Here is a 26,113-nt window from a genome sequence, read left to right as displayed (position 1 = left end):
TATATCTACAAGATCATCATCACGACTACTACAACTTTTGTTAAAATTATTTATCCTAAATAATCTTTTATTTTTACACTTTATTTCAACGCTTCAACAATAAGTTCTATAATAAGATTTTCTATAAATATTATATACTTATTATATTTGTTCGCATAATATGCATGTATTAAATGAATATTTATATAACCTGTAACGCGTATACCTAATAACAATCATATTCAACAGTTTTAAATATTCAATAAAAAGAATAATTATAACTAAAATCACTTAAAACGTATAGCCCTAACTTACGGGTTGTTACATGTTGGAATATGATGGTTTCTACAAATCAAACGCAACAGAAGCAAAATCAAAAACTTTTATCATCATATTGCACCAAGGGTCACAAGTTCATGACTAAATGCAACAAAACCTAAATCATTGAGAGATGGTGGAATGGTATACATTTTTTGTTGAAACGATTCTTTGCATTCATTTGTATGATTGCAGAGCCCAAACCATAACTCCAATGTGGAAGCACCCCAAGACAATGATCGAGCCCAGCAAACATAAATTGTTGTTCAGCAAACATAAACAGAGTTACCGAAGCCTATAAATCTAATCTCATCAATCCAAGGAGGGTCCACGACGTGGCGATGCCCTGCATTTCGTCTAATTTGTCCTATCATGTCTACGACGTGGCCAAAGGTCTCCACGTCTAGGTCTCCACGTCGTGGTGATTGTTGACTTGGTTGACTGTTGACTTTTGACCAGTTTGACCTGGATCAAACTTGGAGGATTTGGGTTGTTGATTAAGGATGACCCAGATTCCAATATCGCAACAGAAAGCATAACGCTAAAAACAAAAATATAATGCCACTACTGGTACGATTTTCAAAGAACAATCTTCTAATATTAAAAAATAAAATATATAAGAATATAAACCATTAACCAAATTAAACAAGTTTAATTTTTTCCAAGTGTAATGGCTTTATAGAATAAAAACTATATTTATAATGTTACAAATGGTGATCAAAATTAAAGTTTAGATTTTTAATGTACCATGTCTTAACAGGGAATAAAATAAAATAAAAGTATGTCTTAATAGCTTGGATTTTGAAATAATAATGTTAAATGGAAAGAATATGTTACATTTGTTTGATTTTCAACCAATATAGTGATGTAGTAAGAAAAATACTAACAAGTGTAAATTTTTAAACTACAATCTCTTCATAAGTTCGATTTTCAAAGTGCAATAAAAACAATTAAAACTACAAGGCCTTAAAAGGTTAAATTTTGATAAAGCTATGACTGAATAGTATAATGTTATGGATGGTTGGATATTACAAGCATGACGTCTTAATAGCAAAAAAAAAGTACAATACTATTATAATTGGTTAGATTTAGAATGTAAAAGGTCTTAATAGAAAAAAATAAAACTATAATATCTTAATGCATTACTATTATTGGTATCCAAAATCAAATAACTTTAGTTTTTCAATGTAAAATGTCTTTAATAGGAAAAAAAGTAAGTACAATGTCTTAATGATTTGATTTTGAAAGTATAATTCTATAGTTGATTATATTTTCAAACTAAATTGACTTTATAAGAAAAAAATAATCAATTTTGATTTCTTAATAGAAAAATATAAAAGAAAAGTTTGATGATATAATTGGTAAACAAAAACAAGTATATAGAGAAAAGTTTAGCATTTCAAGATACAATGCCTTAAAGAGGTTAGATTTTAAAGAACGATGTCATAATATGTTGGATATTAAAAGAATAACATTACATTTGAAAGTATAATGGTAAAATTTGGAAGATTTCAAAAGTACAATGTATTGCTATCTATAAGGGTAACCATAAGAACAATTTTAGAATTTAAAAAAAAAAGTTTTAAGAGGTTTCATGTTGAATGTATAATGCTCTAACTAAAAATCAAATGTTATTATCGAATCTGTTTTTAAAGTACAAAGTCTTAATAGGGAAAAAACTAAAAACCGCAATGTCTTTATGCGAAAAAAATAACTCTCTAATTGGTAATCACGATAAAACAAACTCATATTAATAACTAAAATGTCCGTGATAAAAAACTTTTAGATATACAGTGTTTTAATATGTTAGATTTTGAACGTCTAATAAATATCTTACGAGAAAAATGAGAATTATAAAGCTATAAGCAATGACTTATTATGAATAAAAGGTACATTGTGTTGTAATTGGTTAGATTCCAAAAAATTCAATGCTGAAGAAAAATTGTTTGAAGGAATGATGCTAAAGTACATTGTCTTCATAGGAAATATGAAAGTATACATGTATAATTGGTAAACAAAAAACCATGATTATATTTCAAACTAAATTATCATAAATAGAAAACAATTAAGTAAAAGTAACGCTATATTTGTAACAAACTAACAAAAACAAATTTATTTTTTTATAATAGTGTCTTATAAGTTAGAATTTTAGAGTAAGAAATCTAAGAAAAAAGGAGGTACAATGTTTTAATATATAATATTTAGAAGTTAAAAAGTTATAACGAAAAATAAGTTATAGAATGTCTTGATAGAAAAAAAAATACATCATCTTAAATGGAAATTTTTTTTTGCTATAAATAGTAACCAAAATCAAACATGTTTAGTTCTTCATATTAGAAAGTACTAAAAAGCTAAAATAAAGTAAAAGTACAATATTTAAATATGATGGTAATTGGAAAAAAAAATACTTCTTGAAGAGACAGAAAGTTAATATCTTAACTGATTGACTATTTTGACCTTCTAGAATCTCTTCCATTGACATTTTCACACACTAAACGCACACCTGATCCTTTACTTATAAACTAGCCTAGTCTCTAATGTCTAAATAGGTTACACTTAAAAATTGAAAGGTACAGGATTTTCAAAGTGGTCTTGACAAGAAAAAGAGTTAAAAGTACAATGTTTGAATATGTTAGATGTTGAAAAAAAATACTATACATGTCTTAATAGAAAACATCTAGAAGTAAAATATTTGATTTAGATTGTAAAATGCTATTATTGAAAATATGATAAGTACATGGTTAGATCAAACTATAATGCCATAATAGGAAAATGTTAAAAAAACAATGTCTTAGGACAAAAAAATAAAAATACACTACCTAGGTTAGTTTTCAAGTATAATTTTATAACTGAAAAAAAAAACATTAATGTCATAAGTTGGTAAAATTTCAAAGTAATAGGAAAAAAATGCAAATACAATGATATGATTGGTAACCAAAATCAAACAAGTTCATAATCTTAAAGGTATAATGTCTTGATAGGTTAGCTTTTCAAAGTGAAATGTCTTAATAGGATAGAAATTAAAAGTACAATGTCTAAATAGCTATAATGAAATAACTGTAGTTCATTAAAAGAAAATGTAACCAAAAAGACAATATATCTTATTACCTGACCCCTTTACTTATACACTAACCTAGCCTCTAGAAACCAACTCTTATAACAAAGACTACACTTCCTAAAGAAAGAAAGAAAGTTAACATTTTAACTGATTTACTATTTTGACCTTCTAGAATCTCCTCCATTGATATTTTCATTTTTCCACATCTTAAACACAAAATCCCTAAAACTACCTGACCACTTTATTTATCTAGAAACCAACTTTTGTAATATACAATAAAAAGTTAACATCTCAATTGACTGACAATTTTGACCTTCTAGAATCTCTCCCATTGACAGTTTCACACACTAAACACAGAATCTCTAGAAACCAACTAATGTAATAGACTACACTTCAAGAAGAGAAAGAAAATATATTAAATATGATAGATTTTGAAAATAAAATCCTACAAATGCCAACCAAATCAAACAAGTTTAGAATTCGAAATGTGTCTTAATAGGTTAGATTTTAAATTGCAATGTGTTAAGAGGAAAACATATAAAATGTTATTGATTAGATTTTGAGTACATGAAAAGAAAATAGAAAGTAAAATCTTACAAGTGGTAACCAAAATCAAACATTTTTAGATTTTCAAATTACAATGTCTTTTGTAAGAAGTATTAAGAGAAAAATAGTATAATGTTATAATTGGCAAAAATTTAATTATAAATTATACAATGTTATAATAGAAAAATTAATTAATTAAATGTAGTGCTATAAATGAGATAAATTTTGAAGTGGTATGTATGACTCAAAAGATAAACAGATAAAATGTCTTGAAAGATTGGACTTTGAAAGTATGATGTTAAAATTGGAAGTTTTAATGCTAGAATTGGGTAGATAATCAAATCTCAAAGAATTTTATTTTTAAAACAAGTGTGTATTTTCAAAATGCAAAAACTAAAAGTAGATTTGATAGGGAATGTTTAATGAAATAAAGGAAATTATAATTCCCATAACCGGTTAGATAATAAAAGTACAATGTCCAAATATGAGAAATCAAAAATCGTAGGAATAAAATGAAAGTATAACCTATAAGCAGTAACTAAAATATAACAAGATTACATTTTCAAAATATTATGTCTTAATAGGAAAAAAAATGAAGATATAATGCTAGAATTGGTAGATTTTCAAACTAGAATGTGTTTATTGGAAAAAAATACTGAAGATACAATGTCTTAAAAGATTACATTTCAAAATGCAATGTGTTAATATGTTAGAACTTAAAAGTAAATTGCTATAGGAAAATTAGTTAAAAGTATGAGGCTAAAGTACAACATTAAATAATAGGTTTGATGTGAAAATCATAATGTTGTACGTTGTCATAATTAAAGTACAATCTCTTAATAGAAACAAATAAGTAAAAGTATAACACTATATTTGTAACAAACTAACAAAAACAAAACATATTCTAAGAGAAAAAGAGGCACAATGTTTTAATATGTTAGATTTGGAAGTTAAAAAGTTATAACAAAAAATAAGTTATACAATATCTTAGATAGAAAAAAAATATACATTGTCTTAGAATAAAAAAAAATGCTATAAATAGTTACCACAATCAAACATGTTTAGTTTTTCAAAGTGCAATATTTAAAAATGTTAAATTTTGAAAAACAAAATTACTGCTAAGTCAAATAAAACCAAACAAGTTTAGATTTTGAGATTCCAAAGTCTTACTAGGAAAAAGAATAATAGAAAAATATCTTAATAGGTTAGATTTTAAAAGTACTCATTAGTGTTTAGATTTTCAATGTGTATACATTAGAAAGTAAGGAAAAAAAAGTATATGACACAGATTTGATAGGAAACAAGATAGAAAGAAGGCAACCCTAATACCATCTTATCCCTTTATTTATACATTGATACTGATTGACTATTTTGACCTTCTAGAATCTCTTCCTTTTGAGAGTTTCACACACTAAACACACAATCTCTAATACCACCAGACCCCTTCACTTTATACACTAGACTACAAACTAACTCTTGTAACAAACTACACTTCCTGAAGAGCAAAAAGTTAACATCTTAACTGGTTGACTATTTTGACCTTCTAGAATTTATCGTATTGACAGTTTCACACACTAAACACACACCTAATCCTTTTACTTTAAAACTAGTCTAGTCTTTAGAAGTTAACTCTTATAGCAGACTACACATCCTGAAAAGAGGGAAAGTTAACATCTTACTTGATTGACTATTTTGACCTTCTAGAATCTCTCCTGTAGACAGTTTCACCCACTAAACACCTACCTGATCCCTTTACTTTACTCTAGCCTAGTCACTATACACTTCCTAAAGAGAAAAAAAGTTAACATCTTAACTGATTGACTATTTTGACATTCTATAATCTCTCCCATTGACATTTTCACATACTAAACACTATTTGATCCCTTTAATTATACACTAGCCTAGCCTTTAGAAACCAACTCTTAGACTACACTTCCTGAAGAGAGAATATTAATATCTTACCTGATTGACTATTTTAACCTTCTAGAAGCTGTTAAGTCTGAACCATATAAGTTCATCCGTAGTTGCATGTATGAAATTGTAAATATGAGAGATTCTCACCTCTCAAAAGTGAGAAATCATTCAATCAAGTTCGAATTCCATTCAATTTATTTTGATTCCTATCAAATCTGTGTCAATGTGATAGCTTTAAGAAAAAAAAAAAGAGGGGGGGGGGGGGGGGTAGATTTTCAAAATAAAGAACTATAAATGTTAACCAGAATCAAACAATTTTAGATTTTCATACAAAGTCTTATTATGTTGACTTTTCAAAATGAGATGTCTTAATAGGAGAAAAAAAAAACTAAAAGCAAAATGTCTTACTAGGTTTCATATTGAAAAAATAATGCTAATTATGAAATCAGAATGCTATAATTACTGTATATTTACCAAATATATTTGTCTATTTATTAAAAAAAAATAGTAGCAGGAAAGAAAGGTCAAAGTATAATGATATAAAGGGTAACCAAAATCAAACTAGTTTCGATTTTCAATGTACAATGTCTTATTAGGAAAATGAGAGAAAAATGTTTCAATAGGTCAGATTTTAAAAGTACTAACTATATCATAACTGTTTAGATCTTAATAAGAAAAAAAAGTAAAAAGTACAACTAGTAAATATGATAGATTTTGAAAATAAAATCCTATAAATGTGAACCAAATCAAACAAGTTTAGATTTCAATATACGTCTTAATAGGATAGATTTTCAAAATGCAACGTCTTAATAGGAAAATATTTAAAAGTTATTGATTAGATTTTTTGATAACATGAAAAGAAAATTTAAGATGTAAATTTACAAGTGGCAACCAAGATCAAACATTTTAGATTTTCAAAGTGCAAAAAAAATAAGAGAAAAATAGTATATATTCTTAATAGGTTATATAAGGAAACTATGATGTTTTAATTAAATGGATTTTCCAAGTAAATTAATTGTCTTGATATGATAAAAAATAAAAAATAAATAAATACCAGGACAGAAAAGATGAAAGTAAAATGTAACAAGTGGTAGATTTCCAAATTACAAAATCTTAAAAGAAAAAAAGAACAATAAAAAAAATATCTAAATAGGTTAGATTATATAAGTATTAAATCATAAGCGTTTAGATTTTCAATCTGCTTATATTAGAAAAGTTGTAAAAATAAAAGCAAATGATACAAATTTGATGGAAATCAAGATAGAAAGAACACAGTTAGAACTTTGTTGAATGATTTATCACTTTTTAAGGGTGATAATCTCTCTTATTGACAAACTCTTGCAACAGACTACACTTTATTGACTATTTTGACCTTCTAGAATCACTCCCATTGACATTTTCACAAACTAAACACACAATCCATGATACTATTTGACCCCTTATTTTTACACTAGTCCAGCCTCTACAAATAGCCTCTTGTTAACTTCCTGAAGAGAGAAAGTTAACATCTTAACTGATTGACTATTTTGAGCTTCTAGAATCTCTCCCACTGACAATTTCACAGAGTAAACACAAAATCCACCACTTTATTTATACATTAGTACTGATTGACTCTATTGACCTTGTAGAATATCTCCCATGGACACTACCTGGCCCCTTTAATTATACTAATTAGCATAGCCTTTATAAACTAACTCTTATAACAAACTACACTTTATGAAGTGAGAAAGTCAACATCTTAACTGATTGACTGTTTTCAGCATCTTGAATATCTCCCATTCACAATTTCACACATTAAGGGTTAAGAATACACTAGCCTAGTCTCTTGTAACTGACTACAATTCCTGATTGACTATTTTGACCTTTTAGAACCATATAAGAAGTTCATATTCTCACCTGACAAAAGTGAGGAATCATTCCATCAAGGTCATATTTTCATTCATTCATATCAAATCTGTGTCAGTGTGATTACTTAAATATCAAGAAAAAAAATGTTAGAAAAAAGAGAAAAATATCTTCATAGGTCCGATTTTAAAAGTACTAAATTAAAATTGTTTAGATTTTCAAGGTAAAACGTTGCTAGGTAGAATCTTTTCAAAGTGCACTGCATTAATAACAAAAAATGAAGTTAAAATACATTTTGAAAATATAATCTTATAAATGTCGACCAAATCTAAACAGGTTTATATTTCAAAATACGTCTTAAAAGGTTAGAGTTTCAAATTGCAATGTGTTAATAAAAAAGATATAAAAGTACAATGTCTACTTAGATTTTTCAAGTACAAGAAAAAAAAATAGAAGTACGATTTTACAAGTGATTACAAAAATCATTTTTACATTTTCAAATTACAATGTTTTAATAAGAAAAAATAAGAGAAAAATAGTACAATGTCTCAAATGAAAAAAAAAATGAAAGTATAATGCTATAAATGGTAGCAAATATCCAACACATTTAGATTTTCAAAGCACAATAAGAAAAAAATAATAATAAAAGGTAAAAATAGGTTAGATTGTGAAAGTATAGTATAATGTGCTTAGAATTTCTAAGTACAAAGTCTTGATAGGTAAAAACAGTGGGAATTATTATGTAATAGTTGATAACCAAAATCAAACAAGTCTACTTTGTCTTAACAAGAACAATATTAAAAGTTAGGTCAGTTTTTGTAACTATGTAACTGAAGGTATAATGTTATACTTGGTTATATTTTCAAAATACAATGTCTTTATAGGAAATCAAAATTACAACGTCTTAATAGGAAATAATAATGTAAATATTATGCTATGTATGCTAACAAAAATAAAAAAAATATATAGATTTTCAAGATACAAATATTTAAGGAAAAATAATTGTGTAATTTCTTACTCGATCAATTACTGAAACATGAAGCTATAATTAAGAGTGGTAAAAATTAAAAGTATGATTCTATAAATGTCTTAATAGTAAAATTTCAAAAAAGTACAACGCCTTAATTGGTTAGGTTTTAAAAGGGTAATGTTATAACTGGTTAGATATTGAAGTATGTCTTAGTAGAAAATAAGGTACAATGTCTAAATGGATAAAACTGAAAGTGTGATGCTATATTTGGTAAAAAAAATCAAACAAGTTTAGCTTTTCAAAATACAATGTCTTACTAGGTTAGATTTTTGAAATGAATAGTCAATGTTTTAAACAAAATACAATATCTTAAAAGGAAAAAAAAAATTGAGAGTGGCATCTAAAAAGATATGATTTTTAAAGTATGATGTTATAATTGGTTAAATTATCGATGGGAAATGTCTTAATAGGAAATAAGCAAAAAGTTCAATGTCTTAATAGGAGCATAAATGAAAATATAATGCTATAGCTTGTAAACCAAATCAAACAAATTTAGATTTTCCAAGTACAATGTCTTAAATAGAAAAAAAAAAAAGTTAGGTTTTAAAAGTATGGTATAACAATTGGCTAAATCATCAAAGTGCAATGACTTAATAGGGAAAAAGTTGGAAGTTCAATGTGTTAATAGGAAAAAAATTGGAAGTATAATGTTGTAACTTTGATCCAAAATCAAACAAGTTTAGCTTTTCAAAGTACAATATCTTAAACATGTAAAAAATGTACATTGTCTTTATAGGATAAGTTTTAAGAGTAAAATGCTATAAATGGTTAGATTTTCATAAAGCATTGTCTTAATAGGAAATATATAAAATCAGAATGTCCTAACATGACAAAGTTTAAAACTACAATAGCTCACTAATAAGTCATGTCATGGGACACTAAGTTCTTATCTGTTGCTTCTAAATAGCATTCAATGACAACAAACCAACTTATAAGACATTTTTTATTATTAAACAATTTTTCAAGTATATTAAGTTATCAGTAAAGTAAAGTTTGGGTGTTGTGTACCTTGGTATTGTATATGGATGTTTGGTTTTTTCCAGATTGCTTAAGGCTTTAACTTGCTCTAGTTGTCCTATTATTAAATAGAAACATAATAGTATGTGTCAGATGATAATGATTGATACAGGTAGAAAAGGATAAATAAAGATTAGTTATGCTACATACTTTACAATCTTTAAAACTTATAAGATGGAGCAAAAAGTGTTTAGCCAAGTAAAGCTAACACAATCACCTTTACATGTTGATTTTTATATTTAGTAAGTTCAAAGATTGAACCCTTCATTGTATTTCCAAATACAAGCTCTAGATGTTCTATTCATGCAACTAAAAACCGAAATAACCCCTCTTCCTTTTAAAAGTTTCACACACTAAACACACAATCTCTAATACCACCAGACCCCTTCACTTTATACACTAGACTACAAACTAACTCTTGTAACAAACTACACTTCCTGAAGAGCAAAAAGTTAACATCTTAACTGGTTGACTATTTTTGACCTTCTAGAATCTCTCCCATTGACATTTTCACATTATAAACACTATTTGATCCCTTTATTTATACATTAGCTTAGCCTTTAGAAACCAACCCTTGTAAGAGACTACACTTCCTGAAGAGAGAATTAATATCTTACCTGATTGACTATTTTAACCTTCTACAAGCTGTGAAGTCTTAACCATATAAGAAGTTAACCAAAATCAAACAATTTTAGATGTTTTAAAATACAAAGTCTTACTATGTTGAATTTTCAAAATGAGATGTCTTAATAGGAGAAAAAAAAACTAAAAGCAAAATGTCTTACGAGGTTTTATATTGAAAAAATAATGCTAAATATGAAATCAGAATGCTATAATTACTTTATATTTACCAAATATATTTGTCTATTTATTAAAAAAAGAATAGTAACGGGAAAGAAAGGTCAAAGTATAATAATACAAAAGGTAACCAAAATCAAACTAGTTTCGATTTTCAAAGTACAATGTCTTATTAGGAAAATAAGAGAAAAAAGTTTTAATTGGTCAGATTTTAAAAGTAGTATATTAAAAGAAAGTATAATGTAACTAGTAGTAACCAAAACAAACAAGTCATAAGCGTAATGTAACTAGTAGTAACATCTTAACTGATTGACTATTTTGACCTTCTAGAATCACTCCCACTGACAATTTCACAGAGCAAACACAAAATCCACCACTTTATTTATACATTAGTACTGATTGACTCTATTGACCTTGTAGAATATCTCCCATGGACAGTTTCAAACACTGAACACACAATCCCAATACTACCTGGCCCCTTTAAATATACATTAGCATAGCTTATATAAACTAACTCTTAGTCTACTCGGTATGGGCAACGCCATAAGGCGTTATGCTGATTTGGCAGCTCCCATAACGGTGCCATAACACCGGAACACCACCCCCCTCTCATGTTATTTGGTGTTATGTTAAGAAATGTTACCATGGCCACGGGAAGTAACGTGAGAATCAACCAATCAAAAGCCATTATCTCACTCTCTCTCTCTAACTCTCTTTGTATCTCTTAACATGTTATAACATTTGCACACCATTTCCTACATAAATCAAATGGTGTTAAAGATGACATGGCATATGAGTTGTCAAATTTTGGGTATGATAACATGTCTTAACATGTTGCCCACACCCACTAGCCTTATAACAAACTACACTTTATGAAGAGAGAAAGTCAACATCTTAACTGATTGACTGTTTTGAGCATCTAGAATATCTCCCTTTGACAATTTCAGACATTAAAGGCACAGCTGACCCTGTTGTTAAAAAATACACTAGCCTAGTCTCTAGAAACCAACTCTTGTAACTGAGTACAATTCCTGATTGACTATATTGACCTTTTAGAAGCTGTGAAGTCTGAATCATATAAGAAGTTCATCAACAGGAGAGTTTTGCACCTGAAAAAATATTGATGGGCAATGTCTTAATAGATTTTAAAAGGGTACCATTTATTGACAAGAAAGGCAGTGATGGTGTACGGAATTTGTTTATTATATTTTGTATGTTTAGAAGGAAATAGATGCAAAAAATTGTAAAGAGAAAACTCATTAATCAATAAGTGTTTTGTAGTAGGAGTATTACTTACATAGATAGAAACTATTCAAGCCAGCCTGTGTCAATCATTGGTCTATGTGGTTGCTTTCCCTGTTGGCCTCATGCCTGTGGTACTGTTGACCATCGTCGACCTGACACTCTGTCACTTACAGGTTTCATGACTCTATTTTGTAAGAACACTCAAGTATAACAAAACAAAGATTTATTGATAAAAGAGCTCCCGAAATGGGAGTACTCCTATAATATTTTACATCTCTCCCTTCTAAGGGAGATTTTTACTCACAAGACATTGAACTGAAAATTTACAAGATAGAGAGTGTTTTTGTTGCACTCGTTATTGCGATGATCCTTTTTCTACAAAACATAACTCTCAATTTATAGATATATTGAGAGGGTCTGATCCTTGCCTATTATGTCAGGCATGACGTTTTTATCCACTAAAGATTACATTATTGTGGACAGCTGGAAAGCTTTTAATAATGGAGAAAAGGCATTATTATTTTGAGTGGAGGGGCCATTTGACACGTGAAGCATCTTTCTTTAAGATGATGAGGATTTGTCATCTTCAGAGGGGGGTCCCTCCTTTGTCTCCGAATCTTTGCAATCACAAAAGTGACAAAGATGTTCTTCGAAAAGTTGTTCTGCATGTCGGCAGAAGTGTTGGCGTGTAGCATTGGATACTTCCATGCTATTGTTCATGAATTTTTCTCCAAACTTGGAGGCTTGACGAAGATCTTCTTGGCTGGTGTTGTTGTAACTCCAGCTTGTAATTATACAATGTGAATCGGTATAATTAATCTTCTTTTTTGAACCAGAGATAATTTCAATGATTTTTTCTGATATTCTTCTTAAACCATTGACGCGGTTAGGATGAAGAATTTCTGTGAAAGGTAGATCTTTATCTTCCATTGGTTGAGATTGTTCAATCTCTCTATTGGCTTTAGAAAGACCAATTTCCAGAAAGTGGTATGGAGAAAGAGTTGATTCTTGAATCCATTCTGGGAGTGAAGAGATGCATCTGATGTAGATCGGATTATCTTTTGCTTTAAGTACTTTCTTTCGAAAGTTCTTAATGGATTCTACCATGCTGCTTGGGAAGAATTTGAGTTCTTGAAGGTTGCAGCTTGGGTAGATATTGTCGATTAGTCCAGCTTGAAAGGCTTGGTAGACTAATTTTGCATCTGCTCCTTCGAGAAAGTTGAACAGACTTTTTGTTTTCTTGTCCGTAGTGAAAAACTTTTCATGAACAAGGTCTTCTGGGCATGCAGCTCTTGCTTTCTTCCAGATTGTTCTGAAATCTTCAAAAGAGATTTCAGGATAGTTAACCATTTGTTGAACGTCAATTGGAACGTCAAACCTTTGGTCTCTGTGGGCTTCTTTGACTTTTTGAATTTTTGGTCGAAGAAGTGGTTGGTTAGTCTTGCTTGTATCGTCTTGATAAGTGGCAAGGCTTAATCTTGCAGATGTTTCATTTCTGAATTTTTTGCAAGTAACTTTATCAACTTTACAGAAGGTTTCTGTAATTCCCCAGTCAGTATGAACACCGGCATGGGGTCCTTTATAGATTACATAAAATCTTTCAGCTTCTTTGTTAAGAGCTTTTTTGTAATCTGGTGTGAACTCCTGCACAGATTTGTTAGTGGGTGACAAAGTTGTCATTTTACTGATTCCTTCAGTACAAGGATTGGGATCAACCAATAAGCTAGTTTTTCCATTAGGAAGAGGAGTAGCTGTCTCCTTTATTATGCTTTTTAGCAAAGCATCAGCTTTCAACGGATTTGTTGATTCTTTACCAGGTGCCGTTTGTACTGGAATAGCCTTTGTTTTTGAGCTTTCGCTTTCCGGTACATTGGTGACCGTTGTTACTTGTTCATACAAGTTGATTTTCTGCTCAATTGCAGATAGCTCTATGAGGAGCATTTGTTTCTTCATCCTCAAAATGTTGAGGTCTTCCATTTTTGTAAACTCAATTTTTGTTTACTTTTCTCTCTAATCTCCTCCTCACTTTTTTTGTAGGTGAAGTTTTTTGTGAGGAAATATGTCATGAGGATCATATCCTTTTATAGGGCTCGAGAGGAGCGAGTGAGATCATGGATGATGTAAGGCATACCTGAAGTCACGAGTGAGGCAGTCTGCCAGTACGTTTTTGTTTCCTGCGAGATGTTCAACAGCGAAAGTATATCGTGAGAACCACTCTTGCCATCGTATTAGCCGGCCTAATTTGTTATCTCCTGCAATCTTCGTTCGGAGGAAATAAGTAAAAATTTTATTATCTGTACGAACCAGGAAATTTACTGGTGTTAAATATACAGAGAATTTTGTAATAACTCTTTTTACAGCGAGTAATTCTTTTTCATTGCTATGGTAGTTTTTCTCAGCTGCTTTGAAACTGCCAGAGGTGTACCTGCAAATTTGTTCTTCGTTTTTGGGGTTTTTAGCTTTTAAAACACCTCCCCAAAATTCATCAGAAGCATCAGTTTCAATAATTAAACTGTCTTCAATGTTTGGAAGATAAAGTTTTGGAAAATTGATTAAAACTTTCTTTATCTTTTTGATGTAGTCTGTATCAGCATTTGACCAATTCCAGATGACATCTTTTTTTAATTTTACCTGTAAAGGTTTTCTCATGGCTGCAAGTTTTTCAATATATGTTTCAGCATAAGTTAAAACACCAAGAAATCTTTGCAGTTGTTTTTTGTCTTCTAAAACATTTGGAAAGTCATGTAAATGTTCAAGAATATGATTTTGAGGACAATGAGTACCTTCATTTATTTCTAAACCCAAAAAATTGATTTTTGTTTTGAAAAGATGAGCTTTCTTTTTTGAAAGTATTATTCCATATTTTAAAATAGTTCTGAGAACCTGTGTGACATGAACATAGTGTTCTTGTTCATTTTTGCTGAAGATCATGATGTCATCAACGTATACAGTGCAGAAACCTTCAAGGCCTCGAAGAGCGTTCTGCATGTGTCTTTGAAAAATACTAGGAGCTTGTTTAAGCCCAAAGGGTAGTACTTTCCATTGAAAGAGTCCATCAGGACATGTGAAGGCAGTGAGAAGCTGCGATTCTTCATCAAGTAGAACTTGCCAGAAACCTGACTTGCAGTCGAAGCTTGAATAAATGTTTTTTCCTCGTAGAAGAGTCAAGAGTTCGTGCATATTGGGAAGATTATGTGAGTCTCCAATAGTTGCATCATTGATTGCTTTGTAATTGACAACCATGCGCTTCTTTCCTCTTCTTTTCTCTGCTTCTTTATTGACAAGAAAGGCAGGAGACATATGAGGGGATTTTGATTCTATAATTAGTCTCATATCAAGTAATTCCTTGATTTGTTTGGAAAATTCTTCTCTATCTTGTAAAGAGTAAACCATAGGTTTTTCTCTAATAACCGTCTTGGGATTAATAAGCTTAATTGAAGCTTTCATCCATCCTTTGGTTTTATTTGGATCAATAGGATTTTCAGAACAAACTTTTTCAAGAAGATCTTCAATCTGTTTGAACCTGGTAGTTTGAATAGAAATAATCTTTTCTTTATTAATCCCTTCATGGGTTATATTAGTACCTGGAATTTGTTTTTCTTTAGAACCTTTTTCTTGAGTTTCAAGAAAACCTGGTTTTCCTTTGCTATAGGCTTCTGTAACCTTTTTTATAATTACCATATCATTATTAAGATGAAAGGCGATTCTATCTATCCATTGTATGAATGGTCCATAAACTTGACAGAAGTTGTTTCCAATTATGATATCAATTCCTGAATTTTGTTGGTAAATAGTGGGAACGTTGAAATGTTCTCCTGAAAGTTCGAGATTAATGTTTCTACAAACTTTATTAATTTTTATGGTTTCACCATTTGCAATAGTGGCACTAATTTCTTTGGGAGCGTTTTCCCAGAGTTCATCCGGAATGATGAATTTGCTTGCAAGACATAAAGATGCACCTGTGTCTACAAAACAATGTACTCTAAATTTTTTATATCCTTTAAAGTTAAGGAAAGTAGAAACATAGATAGAGTTTGGATTAGTAAGATTCATGATAAGGGAATCATCAATCTTCTGGAGGTTTACGCAAAAATGGTTAATCTCCTCCTCTCTGAAAAGTGGGGTTTGTATGGGACTAGTCTGAGTCATCCGTTGTTGATTCGTATTCATCAGTGTCTGATGAAGATTCTGTCTCAACATGATATATAAAAACATGTTGTGTACCATCATACTCTTCTTCAAGAGCTTCAAATCCCCCATTGTTAGCGGTTTGTAAAACCTTGACTTTGTCTGGGTATTTTTTTCTATTTGGACATTCATTGGCATAGTGTCCTTCTTCATTGCAGATCCAACACCTACATTTTTTCTTTCCTTGCGGACAGGAAGTATTCTTCTTAGGTGTTTCTTTTGAAGGTTTTTTGAAGTATTTTCCTGGTGAAAATTTTCTTCTTTTCTTTTTCCAAAAAGATTTGAATTTCTTTTTGTTTTTATACTTTTTCTTATTATAATTTTTCTTTCCAATATCAAAGTTTTTGAAATCAGAGAGAATGCTACAACAATCTTTGCTTATTGTTTTAAGTTTTTGTTGTTTATATCTGTCTTGACAGATTCTATCAATTTCTTCTTTTGCAATTTTTGTTGCATAAGAAAGACTGGTTTGCTGGATTTCTCCAGTAACTTCTTTTTTCCATCTGTCTGTACAGGTTTCTCCAATAATTGGAATTTTCATGAGGTAAGCAGATATCCATTGCGCATATTCACTTCTTTGTGGAATATCATACAGATATGATTCATACATACATGTGTATTTGTCGAGAAGACTAATATCATGTAATTGGAGTTTTGTCATTGAAACTCTTGCTATGTCAACTTTCTTATTAATGGTGAAGTCTTTATTAGAAATATAATCAAGACCTAAGAAAGTAGTGTATATGACATTTATGATATTATCAAAAAGATCTGAACCATGCATTTCTTCATTCCAATTATTGTTTCTTAGGAATTTTTGCACAATTCCATCAGTTTTGTGTTCTAAAAGTAGTAGAACATTTTTTGCTTTTTCAAATTCATCTGGGTTTGTCTGTAAGATTAGTGAAATCTCAGTAACCCATTTTTCTACAACTCTTTCTCTGAGTTTTAGATCTTGGATACAATCAATATTGAGTACATTGATCGTATTGGATCCTTGACCACTATTTGGAATACCATTGTGGACAGGCATTTTGAACTCATATTTCTTTTTATTGCTTCTTCTAGCGGCTGTATAAGAAGATTCTGCTTCATCATCTTCCATATCTGAATATTCGAACTTTACAGTTTTTGTATTAGTCTTAAAGTTATCTTCTTGTTCTGATTCAGTATCAGGTTCATCTATTTTAGTCATTCTAAAATATTGATCAAAAAGTTTGGGTTCTTTTTGATACAATTCTTCGCATTCTTCAGTTTCTAAAGATAAAAGTTGAATAAGTTTTTGGTCAGCCTTATCATAATCTTCATATTGAAGGTTAAAGAAATATTTCTCAAGTTTCTCAGAGATTGTTTCTTTCATTTTTGCTCTTTTTTGAAAATATCGATTTTCTGGGAGTCTTTTGAGCTTCCTAAGTCAGGGTTTCCAATACTTGGATTGGGAGGTGAGTATTTCTTAAGACCTGAATATTTTCCAGTTTTGGTTTTTTGTTCTATGATGGGAATATTCTTGATGTGTTCAAGAATGTCTTTATTACAAGGGCAAGAGTCAATCTTTTCAGATAACTCTTTAGTAATGTCTGCAATAATTTTTGCAGATGCTACTTCTAACTGTGTAGTGGTTACGTATTTAATGGCCGTTAAGTCAAAGTTTATAATCAGCCCATCTATTTTTTCATTAAGGAGGTTGATTGATCTATTTAGCTCGGGTATCGAGGTCATCCTATCAGTTGTTTTAACTGCTCTTGTATATTAGTGATCTTAAGGTTGTTTTCTTTAAGAGTGCCTTCAATATTTGCCTTTTTGGCGACTTCTTCAACAAAATGGTTGTTTTTTAAAGAGTTTTCTAAAAGAATAGAATGTTTGTCAATAGACTGGGTTAGCTTGATAGTTAGTTTATTTTGTCTTTCAATAACTTCGAAGAATTTTTCAAAATTATTTTTATCAAGATTATTTTTAACCAAAATGGCTAAATCGTTTTTAAATTGGTTAAAAGATATTTTATTTTTAGAAATATCTTTAGAAATATCTTTTGAAATACCAAGGTAATGGCATATTTTCGAAGTTTTTAAGAGACATCTTGCAATGATCTGGTTGAGATTATTGCAATGATTTACAATTGTTTGAATACCAGCTTTTCCAGAAGTAGAGAAAACGTATTCTTTCTTTTCAGTATTGTCGTCAAGGGTTTTGATTTTTACTGTTTTACCTTTTTTATAAAAATGAGGAAAATCTATTTTATTACCTCAGAGATTTGTTTGATATTCTGACGTAGACTATCAATTTTTAAAGACATGTTTCTTATTAAGTTACTATCTTTTCTTTCTGAGCTTTCTCCTATATGGAGTGAATCCATAGAAATTCTTGGTCTAAGAGTTTCTCCTAGAGCTTTTTTGTTTCTAGCTATATTTAAAACCCAAGAGTTTTCTTGAGGATTTATGTCGCAGAATTGTTTATCTTTGACATGGCCTATTTCTGAAAAGACATCATCAAGTTCGATGTACTCGTCTTTCTTGTAGTCTATGCTATGGTGACTATTGGTCAGGGCATATCCTATGAGATAGGTTATGGTGAATGGTTTATCACCTGGGTTCATAAGGTCACTTCTTTCAAAGTGATGTATAAAAGATAAAGTTTTATCTATATTTGCAGATTTCAAATCTAGAGCAAATTTTGGATAGACTGAAAACATAAATTTTTGGTATGCAAGGTTTCCCCTAGCAGCACCTAAGATGCAGTCCTGTCTGTCAGTAATTCTGTTGTCAATTAAGGCCATTTTTATGGGAGAATTTATTCCTGCTTGGAATTGGGATTTTATCAAAATTTTTACAGCTCCGATATGGACCATTCTTACTTTTGATCTAATCTCAACTGGAATACTTTTTAAGTTATTGTTTATTTGTTCTTTAGTCAAAAGGGGTAGAAAGACAGCTCCTATTGTGTCTTTTATGTCTACAGACATTTCTTTAGTACTAACAAAGTAGAAAATTTCATTTTTCCTTTTAAGCGGATTTAAAATACTAAGTTTAGAAGGAACATTTTTGAAAATGTTTTCTTTCTTTATTTTTAAATCTGTTTTCTTGACCCGAGAGAGAAGATCTTGTTTTATTAAGAGGTTTGCATGAAAGCCGTCTTCATCCTCAACATAAGTTAGGATTTGTTTTTCTTCTGAATCATTTTCTTCAGAATTGTTGAAAATTTCTTTATTCATGTTTAAGAAATGTTAACAAGTTAAAATCCTTTTTCTGAGTTCTGAAACTGAGTTTAAAGCTTTATCAAGGTGTTCTTGATGCATTTTTTGCCTATGAAGGAGGTACTTACGTATATTAACCATGGTTGGTATATATTCGTGAGTATGTTTATTTTGTGCTTGTAGAATTCTGAAATTTATATGCACTAAATCTTTTTTATTACTTAAAAGTATATCTTTATGTTGAGAAATCTCATTCTCTGTATTACGAATTTCTTCAAATAATTCACTGTAAAGTGTTTTATTATAATGTAGTACCATTTTTTAACAAGGCTCTGATACCCGAGCTAAATAGATCAATCAACCTCTTTTTATATATCATGTTGAGACAGAATCTTCATCAGACACTGATGAATACGAATCAACAACGGATGACTCAGACTAGTCCCATACAAACCCCACTTTTCAGAGAGGAGGAGATTAACCATTTTTGCGTAAACCTCCAGAAGATTGATGATTCCCTTATCATGAATCTTACTAATCCAAACTCTATCTATGTTTCTACTTTCCTTAACTTTAAAGGATATAAAAAATTTAGAGTACATTGTTTTGTAGACACAGGTGCATCTTTATGTCTTGCAAGCAAATTCATCATTCCGGATGAACTCTGGGAAAACGCTCCCAAAGAAATTAGTGCCACTATTGCAAATGGTGAAACCATAAAAATTAATAAAGTTTGTAGAAACATTAATCTCGAACTTTCAGGAGAACATTTCAACGTTCCCACTATTTACCAACAAAATTCAGGAATTGATATCATAATTGGAAACAACTTCTGTCAAGTTTATGGACCATTCATACAATGGATAGATAGAATCGCCTTTCATCTTAATAATGATATGGTAATTATAAAAAAGGTTACAGAAGCCTATAGCAAAGGAAAACCAGGTTTTTTTGAAACTCAAGAAAAAGGTTCTAAAGAAAAACAAATTCCAGGTACTAATATAACCCATGAAGGGATTAATAAAGAAAAGATTATTTCTATTCAAACTACCAGGTTCAAACAGATTGAAGATCTTCTTGAAAAAGTTTGTTCTGAAAATCCTATTGATCCAAATAAAACCAAAGGATGGATGAAAGCTTCAATTAAGCTTATTAATCCCAAGACGGTTATTAGAGAAAAACCTACGGTTTACTCTTTACAAGATAGAGAAGAATTTTCCAAACAAATCAAGGAATTACTTGATATGAGACTAATTATAGAATCAAAATCCCCTCATATGTCTCCTGCCTTTCTTGTCAATAAAGAAGCAGAGAAAAGAAGAGGAAAGAAGCGCATGGTTGTCAATTACAAAGCAATCAATGATGCAACTATTGGAGACTCACATAATCTTCCCAATATGCACGAACTCTTGACTCTTCTACGAGGAAAAAACATTTATTCAAGCTTCGACTGCAAGTCAGGTTTCTGGCAAGTTCTACTTGATGAAGAATCGCAGCTTCTCACTGCCTTCACATGTCCTGATGGACTCTTTCAATGGAAAGTACTACCCTTTGGGCTTAAACAAGCTCCTAGTATTTTTCAAAGACACATGCAGAACGCTCTTCGAGGCCTTGAAGGTTTCTGCACTGTATACGTTGATGACATCATGATCTTCAGCAAAAATGAACAAGAACACTATGTTCATGTCACACAGGTTCTCAGAACTATTTTAAAATATGGAATAATACTTTCAAAAAAGAAAGCTCATCTTTTCAAAACAAAAATCAATTTTTTGGGTTTAGAAATAAATGAAGGTACTCATTGTCCTCAAAAGCATATTCTTGAACATTTACATGACTTTCCAAATGTTTTAGAAGACAAAAAACAACTGCAAAGATTTCTTGGTGTTTTAACTTATGCTGAAACATATATTGAAAAACTTGCAGCCATGAGAAAACCTTTACAGGTAAAATTAAAAAAAGATGTCATCTGGAATTGGTCAAATGCTGATACAGACTACATCAAAAAGATAAAGAAAGTTTTAATCAATTTTCCAAAACTTTATCTTCCAAACATTGAAGACAGTTTAATTATTGAAACTGATGCTTCTGATGAATTTTGGGGAGGTGTTTTAAAAGCTAAAAACCCCAAAAACGAAGAACAAATTTGCAGGTACACCTCTGGCAGTTTCAAAGCAGCTGAGAAAAACTACCATAACAATGAAAAAGAATTACTCGCTGTAAAAAGAGTTATTACAAAATTCTCTGTATATTTAACACCAGTAAATTTCCTGGTTCGTACAGATAATAAAAATTTTACTTATTTCCTCCGAACGAAGATTGCAGGAGATAACAAATTAGGCCGGCTAATACGATGGCAAGAGTGGTTCTCACGATATACTTTCGCTGTTGAACATCTCGCAGGAAACAAAAACGTACTGGCAGACTGCCTCACTCGTGACTTCAGGTATGCCTTACATCATCCATGATCTCACTCGCTCCTCTCGAGCCCTATAAAAGGATATGATCCTCATGACATATTTCCTCACAAAAAACTTCACCTACAAAAAAAGTGAGGAGGAGATTAGAGAGAAAAGTAAACAAAAATTGAGTTTACAAAAATGGAAGACCTCAACATTTTGAGGATGAAGAAACAAATGCTCCTCATAGAGCTATCTGCAATTGAGCAGAAAATCAACTTGTATGAACAAGTAACAACGGTCACCAATGTACCGGAAAGCGAAAGCTCAAAAACAAAGGCTATTCCAGTACAAACGGCACCTGGTAAAGAATCAACAAATCCGTTGAAAGCTGATGCTTTGCTAAAAAGCATAATAAAGGAGACAGCTACTCCTCTTCCTAATGGAAAAACTAGCTTATTGGTTGATCCCAATCCTTGTACTGAAGGAATCAGTAAAATGACAACTTTGTCACCCACTAACAAATCTGTGCAGGAGTTCACACCAGATTACAAAAAAGCTCTTAACAAAGAAGCTGAAAGATTTTATGTAATCTATAAAGGACCCCATGCCGGTGTTCATACTGACTGGGGAATTACAGAAACCTTCTGTAAAGTTGATAAAGTTACTTGCAAAAAATTCAGAAATGAAACATCTGCAAGATTAAGCCTTGCCACTTATCAAGACGATACAAGCAAGACTAACCAACCACTTCTTCGACCAAAAATTCAAAAAGTCAAAGAAGCCCACAGAGACCAAAGGTTTGACGTTCCAATTGACGTTCAACAAATGGTTAACTATCCTGAAATCTCTTTTGAAGATTTCAGAACAATCTGGAAGAAAGCAAGAGCTGCATGCCCAGAAGACCTTGTTCATGAAAAGTTTTTCACTACGGACAAGAAAACAAAAAGTCTGTTCAACTTTCTCGAAGGAGCAGATGCAAAATTAGTCTACCAAGCCTTTCAAGCTGGACTAATCGACAATATCTACCCAAGCTGCAACCTTCAAGAACTCAAATTCTTCCCAAGCAGCATGGTAGAATCCATTAAGAACTTTCGAAAGAAAGTACTTAAAGCAAAAGATAATCCGATCTACATCAGATGCATCTCTTCACTCCCAGAATGGATTCAAGAATCAACTCTTTCTCCATACCACTTTCTGGAAATTGGTCTTTCTAAAGCCAATAGAGAGATTGAACAATCTCAACCAATGGAAGATAAAGATCTACCTTTCACAGAAATTCTTCATCCTAACCGCGTCAATGGTTTAAGAAGAATATCAGAAAAAATCATTGAAATTATCTCTGGTTCAAAAAAGAAGATTAATTATACCGATTCACATTGTATAATTACAAGCTGGAGTTACAACAACACCAGCCAAGAAGATCTTCGTCAAGCCTCCAAGTTTGGAGAAAAATTCATGAACAATAGCATGGAAGTATCCAATGCTACACGCCAACACTTCTGCCGACATGCAGAACAACTTTTCGAAGAACATCTTTGTCACTTTTGTGATTGCAAAGATTCGGAGACAAAGGAGGGACCCCCCTCTGAAGATGACAAATCCTCATCATCTTAAAGAAAGATGCTTCACGTGTCAAATGGCCCCTCCACTCAAAATAATAATGCCTTTTCTCCATTATTAAAAGCTTTCCAGCTGTCCACAATAATGTAATCTTTAGTGGATAAAAACGTCATGCCTGACATAATAGGCAAGGATCAGACCCTCTCAATATATCTATAAATTGAGAGTTATGTTTTGTAGAAAAAGGATCATCGCAATAACGAGTGCAACAAAAACACTCTCTATCTTGTAAATTTTCAGTTCAATGTCTTGTGAGTAAAAATCTCCCTTAGAAGGGAGAGATGTAAAATATTATAGGAGTACTCCCATTTCGGGAGCTCTTTTATCAATAAATCTTTGTTTTGTTATACTTGAGTGTTCTTACAAAATAGAGTCATGAAACCTGTAAGTGACAGAGTGTCAGGTCGACGATGGTCAACAGTACCACAGGCATGAGGCCAACAGGGAAAGCAACCACATAGACCAATGATTGACACAGGCTGGCTTGAATAGTTTCTATCTATGTAAGTAATACTCCTACTACAAAACACTTATTGATTAATGAGTTTTCTCTTTACAATTTTTTGCATCTATTTCCTTCTAAACATACAAAATATAATAAACAAATTCCGTACACCATCACTGGTTAGATATTAAAGTACATATTAGTAGGAAAAAAGGTACAATGTCTAAATGGAAAAAATTTAAAGTGTGATGCTATAATTGGTAAAAAAAATCAAACAAGTTTAGCTTTTCAAAATACAATGTCTTACTAGGTTAGATTTTTTAAATGAGTAGTAAATGTCTTAATCAAAATACAATATCTTAATAGGAAAAACAATTGAGAGTGCATCTTAACAGATTAGACTTTTAAAGTATGATGTTATAATTGGTTAAATTATCGATGGGCAATGTCTTAATAGAAAATAAGTAAAAAGTTCAATGTCTTAATAGGAGCATAAATGAAAATATAATGCTATAACTTGTAACCAAATCAAACAAATTTAGATTTTTCAAGTACAATGTCTTAAATAGGAAAAACAAAAAGGTTAGGTTTTAAAAGTACGATATAATAATTGGCTAAATTATCAAAGTGCAATGTCTTAATAGGGAAAAAGTTAGAAGTTCAATGTCTTAATAGGAAGAAAAATTGAAAATATAATGCTATAACTTTTATTCAAAATCAAACAAGTTAAGATTTTCAAAGTACAATATCTTAAACATGTAACAAAAAGTACATTGTCATTATAGGATAAGTTTTAAGAATACAATGCTATAATTGGTTAGATTTTTAAAGCGCAATGTCTTAATAGGAAAAAATATAAAAATTACAATGTCCTAACATGGAAAAGTTTAAAACTACTATAGCTCACTAATAAGTCATGTCATGGGACACTAAGTTCTTATCCGTTGCTTCTAAATAACATTCAATGACAACATACCAACTTATAAGACGATATAGCAAGGCTTTTTTTATTATTACACACTTTTGCAAGTATATTAACTATTAAGTAATCAGTAAAGTAAATTTAGGGAGTTGTGTACTTTGGTATTGTATATGGATGTTTGGCTTTTTTCCAGATTGCTTAAGGCTTTAACCTGCTCAAGTTGTCCTATTAAATAGCAACAAAATAGTATGTGTTACATGATAATGATTGATACAGGTAAAAAGGAATAAATAAGGATTGGTTATACTACTTTACAATCTTTAAAACTTATATAAAATTGAGCAAAAAGTGTTTAGCCAAGTAAAGCTAACACATTCGCCACAGTTATTTTATTAGTATATGCAAATCAATGGAAGAGAAATAAGAAATACATTAAATATTAACTAATGGAGTCTCCACAATCACATAAGCCACAAAAAAAGATGCGACTAAAACATCTTGATCAGATAAAATTGGGTTTTCAAAAGAATACTGACAGAATCCGAATAAGGACCTTCTCAAACCATACAGACACACCAGAACTATCAAATGAGTAACGATAACACAAAAACACATCCTGAAACAAGCCCAAAACCTACCTGCTAAATTAAACTTTAAAAAACAAAGAAGGAAGAAGAAGATGTGAAGAGCCCCAACAAATAGATCATCAAAACCACAGAAACATCTTGTGCAGTTACTTAAACCCATAAAAGCAGAATTTAATTAAAAACCCGTCAACGATTAGTTGAAGAAGAAAACAGGGTAAATACCAGAGACCCCGTTGAGAATAAAGCGAATAGAAAACAATATTTAACATTCGATTTTATCATACCCATACATCAGTTTTAGTTTTACAGATGAAATTAGCCAAATTACAGCATCTTAAAACCCTAGAGAAAAAAAATGGAATACAATAAGAATGAAAACTTACAGCGATCTTCACAGTTTTCTTTGATTAGTGAGCATTTTGGGAATCCGAGGGGTTTGAGTCTGTTGAGAGCAGAATGACTGAATAAGTATGCATAATGCAAAACAACGGACCAGAACTTTCGGGTTCCAACAATTATTTTTATCTCCGGCGAAGATGGTGGCGTTTGCGTGTCGGAAGCTGGTGTTACACACTTACATGGATCGATATATATAGGTATATCTGCGTTTGTTGAAGGCGGAATAAACGACTGAACAACGTATGTATAAATGCGCGAATACGGACGGGCTCTTTTTGATTTCCAACGGTTATCTATAAAAACTTACCAAAATTAAGACTTTCTAAATTACTAATTATTAAAAAAGATGTTGGTGGTAAAAGTTGAAGGATATTTGATTTTTCTTATTAAAAGGCAACATCTTAAATCATTTAAATATTTATTCTCGAAAAGCAACATTTTAAATCATTAATTTATTTATTTATAGAAAGAACGTAAATTTATTAAGATGCTCACCTTTTGTTTTTATTATAAAAGAACACTAAATTACTAATATTTATAATTAATCTTTTATATTATAATAATGTTTTAAAATCTCGACATTGCAATGTTGCAATAAATTTGCATTTGA

The 26,113-nt window shown here is 30.7% G+C and overlaps 1 long non-coding RNA gene across 2 annotated transcripts; it reads right to left on the bottom strand.

Annotated features, from left to right (window-relative positions):
- Window positions 1-274: 274 nt before the first annotated feature.
- On the bottom strand, window positions 275-25,729 carry LOC145116981 (uncharacterized). 2 transcript variants are annotated; one of them, XR_013712419.1, is made up of 5 exons: window positions 25,488-25,729; window positions 24,675-24,742; window positions 11,555-11,614; window positions 9,699-9,765; window positions 275-772 (listed from the first exon to the last, which is right to left on the bottom strand). It is a non-coding gene; the product is annotated as an uncharacterized LOC145116981 (long non-coding RNA). The 2 variants fall into 2 exon arrangements; XR_013712418.1 differs by lacking the exon at window positions 11,555-11,614.
- Between the last annotated feature and the right edge of the window lie 384 nt (window positions 25,730-26,113).

Source organism: Lactuca virosa, chromosome 5 (genome assembly GCF_052849685.1).
Source record: "Lactuca virosa cultivar CGN04683 chromosome 5, Lactuca_virosa_CGN04683_v6, whole genome shotgun sequence".
Taxonomy (NCBI): Eukaryota; Viridiplantae; Streptophyta; class Magnoliopsida; order Asterales; family Asteraceae; genus Lactuca; species Lactuca virosa.
This window is presented reverse-complemented; position numbering and strand designations above follow the sequence as displayed.